General features: G+C 45.9%; 1 protein-coding gene across 2 annotated transcripts in view; it reads right to left on the reverse strand.

Annotated features, from left to right (window-relative positions):
• The window catches only part of IL1R1 (interleukin 1 receptor type 1), a 65106-nt gene extending 59488 nt beyond the window's left edge, over positions 1-5618 (reverse strand). For both annotated transcript variants that reach the window (XM_058667476.1, XM_058667470.1), the window contains exon 1: positions 5300-5618. The gene's annotated coding sequence lies outside the window, so the exon portion shown is untranslated. The remainder of the gene's footprint in view (positions 1-5299) is intronic.
• Between the last annotated feature and the right edge of the window lie 382 nt (positions 5619-6000).

The following is a 6000-nucleotide window of genomic DNA, read 5'->3' on the forward strand; positions in this document are numbered from 1 at the left end:
CCTGTACCAACCTTACAAGATGGCAAAACAGAGACTAGAAATAGTATATGGAAGGAACTCAAAACAGTGCCTGTTCCCTTAACAAAGAGTCTGTAAATGCTAACTATTCCCAAGCCAACAGCACGATCATCAGCAGCAACAGCCCTTAATCACATAGTATGTCTGTAGCTTGTGGAAATCCAACTTCACCTGACAGGCCCTGCCTTCAAGGTACTCTCAGTCCACCAGAAGTCAATGCCAGGGCATGGGCAATGACGGTGAAAAGTGAGAAGGCGGGCACAGTTGCACTCTGGGTAAATGGACAAATGAGCAACAGAATGATGTGTGTCTACGTGCTGTGGAGCTCATCAAGTCTGCAGCTGAATCTGAGAACCACAAAACATGGTCATACATGTACCTTTCCAGTTTAGGATTAGCAGGCACTGTCAAAAGTTCAGCAGGTAGTTCTCCAGAAACACTGTATTTTCTTTTTTTATTTTATTTTATTTTGGCAATCTTTACATTGTTGATTAGGGTAAAAAGTTACAAGGGCTAAAGGGAATATTAAGGAGAAGCCCCACCCAGTCTCCCACCCACCCCAGGTCCCGGATGTAGGGCATATTCTGAGATCCTTGCTCAAGTGGTCCCAGTAGTTCACCAGTTATGCATTGCTGCCAATCTCTCCACTCCAGACACAATGAGGCTGTTGAATAATCTACTGGTTGACATAGTCCATCATAGAGTCTCCCTTTGTCCAGTGTTTCGCTGCCAACATATAGCTGTGGTGGCTGATCGACCTGTTCTATCTTCCGTCTTATTCTTGGTTAAGGTTCTGAGTCCACCATTTTAGTTGAGGGGATCCCCAAAGAAACTTTGAGGTGTTTCCAGATCAGATTCCTGTATGTACTAGTAAGTACTGGACCTGACATAGTCCATCTCCCCGATCAGCCGGTGGTTGCAATTGCTGGGTTGGTTCTGTCTTCAGCCCCGACTTCCACTGGAACCAATGGGTGTTGCAATCCATCCTGGTACTGCTCATCCCATACTCGGCCATCACACAAACCAGTGGGAGCTGCAACCTAGTCAGAGTGACCCCAAATAACCCCCACCAGGCCCACCCCTGCCCTGATTTGCCAGTATGTGTAGCAGGCTAGTTCAATCTGCCCCATATCTCATTTGGCTCTCGTAAATGTCAAAGGGTATTGGAGCTTAGTTCCATCCAACCAGCTCAACTATCCAGCCCTCACAGATGTTGTTGAGTGCCTCTCTGTCTAGCCACCCCAGCCCCTGTCTTAGTTATTTTGTGCCCTCCCAAGGGAGTGGTAACCCAAGAGGGAGGAGCCCACTATTTCCCTCCCAGATCACTCTCATTCCCGGATTATGCTGTCTCCAGGTGGCCCTGTGGTTGGACTTGACAGTACTAGCCCCTAGTGCCAGCTTCTGTTCCAGTTAAATCCCGACAGCTCTCACCCCCTCTAGTTTTGTTGGCACTAGTAGGAACAGTCCGCCCATCCTGGCTCTTCCCTGATCTGGTCCACATGAGGCGCACAGGTGCTGCAGCCCTACCTAGTCTGGTCTATCCCCATCCCAGCTCATGCTTTCCAGCGGGAGCAGCTATCCAGCAAGGGAACCACCCCTTTTGCCCCTGTCAAGTCTGTCCCTCCCTTCTGATTCTCACGTGTGCTGGTTGGGTGCTGCGGTCACATCTGGCACAGGCAGCCTCACCTTGGCATCCTGAGTTGTGTACTGCTTTTGTCGCGACCGAACCTGGCTCGACCCACACCATGCTCCGGCGTTCAGATTTGCCAGTGGATGACGCGAGCTGTTTCAGCCTGGTCCGCCCCCAACCCATGCCAAATGCATGCCAGTGGGACACCTTCTATAACCTCTTCTGAGCTGTTTCCTTCCATGCTTCCTGCGCTTATTTGCGGGATCCGTGTCCTGTCAGAGGAGTTGCTCAGGCTCCTCCCTCAGATGCCCTCCTGATGCCAGAAGAAACACTGTATTTTCAAGGCTAAACTGGAAGTCAACTTTATGCTTGTAACAACACTATAACAATTATGGCACATGGGTTTTTTATACAAAAGGCATCTCTCTCTCCTTGCTTTGCCAGTGCAGTGGATAGGACAGGTCTTCTTTCTAAAGTTTATACCTACACAGGTGATAACATTATAAACATCGAGGCTTGTCGCAGGTGGCTCAGCCAGCAAAAAGCCAGAGGAGAAGCGTTTGATTTCCCCACACTTTGCCTAGACCTTCAGAGTGATGTTAAATGAGGTCAGAGAGCTCAGAAACTAGGTTGGCAAAAGCCACTTACTGTAAGAGAGACTTTTTTTTTTTTTGGCCATGAATGAACAAGAAAGGTGAGAGCCTGACAGCAGCGGGAAAGAAAAAGAAGCCAAAACCTGTTTGCCACAATGTATCTCACAGTAAGTTAAGACAACAAAACGTCTCTCACCAGTTGTCAGGTTAGCACCCTGTGAAAGAAAATCATCAACATAACCGCCAGCATAATTTAAAAATTGTGCAATTATATTAGAAACCTTTTCTAGAAGGGAAGTCATTGCTACAGCAAGATGTTTGCGACATATTACTAGGAGATAAAATCAGGTAAGAAAACAACACAAGCTGGATGAGAACATTTCTTTCACATGTAAATGGGTTCAAGGAAAAAGACACCCACCAAAATGTTACCAGTGCTCATCTCACAGTGGTATGTCTTTATTTTCCACATTTAAAAAATATCTATCTATACAAATAAATATATTTATCTTTTCAAAATTCTATCCTTGATCATGAGCATGTATTATTGATAAAATTGTTCATACAAATTTATTTGTCTTGAAAGATAAAGAGAGGTCTTCCGACAGTTGGTTTACTCCCTAAGTAACCCCAGGGACCAAGCCGGGCCGAGCCAGGAGCTAGAAACTCCATCTGGGTTTCCCCACATGGGTGACAAGAAACAAAACACTGGCATTGACTTTTGCTATCTTCCCAGGCACATTATCAGAAACCTAGGTCCAAAACAACACAGCCTGCATTCGAACTAGCACTTTGATATGGAATGCCTGCATGGCAAACTGAGGCTTGACCAACTGCTCCACAACAGAGCACCCCGTGTTAGTGTAAATTTTTTTTCCAAGCATTTTTTTAATTATTTTTAATTCATTAATTACATTGTATTATGTGACAGTTTCATAGGTACTTGGGTTCTCCCCACCCCTCCCCAAACCCTCCCACCATGGTGCATTCCTCCACCTTGTTGCATAACCACAGCTCAAGTTCAGTTGAGATTCCCCCATTGCAAGCATATACCAAACATAGAGTCCAGCACCTTATTGTCCAGTCAAGTTCAATGGCTTCTTAGGTATACCCTCTCTGGTCTGAAGACAGAGCCAGCAGAGTATCATCCCGATCAATTAAAAGCTCCAACATACCATCAGCAAAAATTTACATCATTATGGAATTAATTGACATAGTAATGAGTAACCAATATGTTAAAAGTAAATGCGAGTTCTTAACCACCTTCTGTGACCACTTCATTGACATTTCAATTTTAGTTTATACACAACATATAGCATACATAACATAACATGTTATATATAACATCATATCATCTTAAATTAAGGCAAACATGTGGTATTTAACCTTTTGGGATTGGCTCATTTCCCTTAGCATTATGGTTTCCAGTTTGGCCCATTTGGCCACAAAGAACTGCATTTTATTTTTTTAATAGCTGAGTAGTATTCCATGGAGTAGACGAACCATAGCTTTCTTATCCAATCCTCTGCTGATGGGTTGCAGGGAAAAGGGAACCCTACTCCACTGCTGGTGGGGCTGCAGGCTGGTACAGCCTCTATGGAAATCAGTATGGAGAACATTCAAACAACTCAAAATCAACATACCGTATGATCCAGCAATAGCACTCCTAGGAATATATCCAGAACACTTGTTTTATGAGAAACCAACATGCACTCCTATGTTATGGCAGCACAATCAGTAATTGCAAAAACATGGAAGCAGCCAAAATGCCCATCAGTAGTGTAAATTTTTAAAAGACATATTTGAGAAGTTTACCTTTGTCATGTTGTACCCCTGAGTTCACTGATCAGCTATGTACAATAAGCTCTGTGCGTTCAAAGATTAACAACTGCGTGTTTCAATCAGAAACACAATAAAAATCTATTAAAAATCCAGCACCTTGTTCAAACCATCAAATTCACTCCAGGAAGTATTTCTGACTGTCTCTGCAAAGCTGTTGCTCACTGTGAACTCAAGTCCTCAGAGCTGAACACACCTGTACTGTCCCCTAGCCACCTGCTGGATGGATGCTTAGATTCCCAGAGCGCCTTGGTCCCCTGCCGCATTGGTTCAGGCTCCCTTCCTCGTCCCCGTCCAGCATGTCGCATCCTCACAGTGCAAAAGCAACACCTTGCACAAGAGCAATAAGGAGTTGCAACCAAGTGGAACTGAACAATCAGTCTCATTTTGTTCTCTGGATCTTCTCTTTCCTTAATCTTTCAGATTCTGTCCCATCTTCTTATTCCCTCCCTCAACACCTTTGCTTGGGATGAGAAAGGTCAAGGTGTCCAGGAAGAAGTTGAGAGGCAGGGTATGTAAGACACTCAGGGGTCACAGACAGTTTATCAGTTTAGCACTGGAGAGGCCTGGGGCCGGGGAAAATGTTTACGCTTTCACTTTCACGATTACTTTTCAAGACTTTTTTGAAGGAAACCCAAGACCAACTCTCACCAACACAATGCATTATAACTTTAGAATAAGCAACGCATGCGTGTTAATAACAGGACAATCTTGCCATCAGACAAGGAGTGAGATGAGCTCCTTGCCAGCCCTAGGGAAGCTTACTGCAAAATGATCAAGTCTCAGTTCTAACATCGGCAGCACGGGATGAGAGGCTTGCTTCCATATCCTTTATCAAAGAAAGCTCACTGTCTAGCAAAAAGAGTTCATGGAACTCCAAATGGCTTACAAATAGCCCATGGCTATAACATGGATGCCCTGAGTGCCTCAGAGTCAACCTACCATGGAACAGAACAAAGCTAATTGCAGGCAAACTCTTTAATAGGACTCAGAAGCATACATCTTAAGATTCAAGGTGCCTACAAGGCCATGAAACCAAAAATAAATAAATAAATAAATTTTAAAATCCTCAAAATCTTGTGCCAACAAACCCATACAACATGATCTTCATCAGATTTTATTGCTCCCCCCAAGCACCTCCAAGGTGTGTAAGAACGTGAAAAATAAAAGAGGGAACCCATGTAGGCTCAAAACCTTGCCATATAGTGTGTTGTCTTACCGTCTGTGCTCTTCACCGCTCCTCCCGCAGGCCCAGCGGGAGCTGCTAAACAGGGTATCCTGCAAGATTTCCTTTCCAAGCTCAGCTGCTGAGTTAACCGAAAAACAACAGTGCGTTCTGAAATCAGTCCTGGACAGCGCTGCCATAAGGCCTTTTCTCCTTTCCCTAAAGAAGCAAGCACGTGGGTCGGGTCCGTGCTGCATGCGGGGCCTCACAAGCGCGACAGCTCACATCTTGGTCAGGCTAACTGGCCAAAGTGGGCTTCTGGGGACGCCTGAGTCGCAGCCTTTTAGGACTTCATTCCTTCGGCCGTGACACATCTGGGGAGCTAAGAGCAGGAAGCTTAGAGCCAGGCAGACAGCCAGAATCGTTCAGCAAACATGCCAAGCCGTTACGAAACTCAGTACCGCCCCCCATCCCGCCCCCAGCCCATTGCCTCCAGGGTTTCCCAAGGCTAGCTCCCTCTTTCCTGTGCACTAGCTCTGGTCATGCAAACCTGTGTTCCACCTGGACAGCCAGCCACTCCTGTCTAGGAGACAAAAGCATTCCTGCCCCAGAGGGCTTGAACACTGGGAGCCTGGGGTCCCGTGCCCTCGCCCTGTCTACTATCCTGAACCCTGTTGCAGGGCCCTTTTCTTCATTCGCTTGTGCTCCTGCTGCTGGTCTACAGCCTTTCCAATGGCCCCTGAGCACACTGGAAG

Source organism: Ochotona princeps, chromosome 8 (assembly GCF_030435755.1).
Source record: "Ochotona princeps isolate mOchPri1 chromosome 8, mOchPri1.hap1, whole genome shotgun sequence".
NCBI classification, from domain to species: Eukaryota; Metazoa; Chordata; class Mammalia; order Lagomorpha; family Ochotonidae; genus Ochotona; species Ochotona princeps.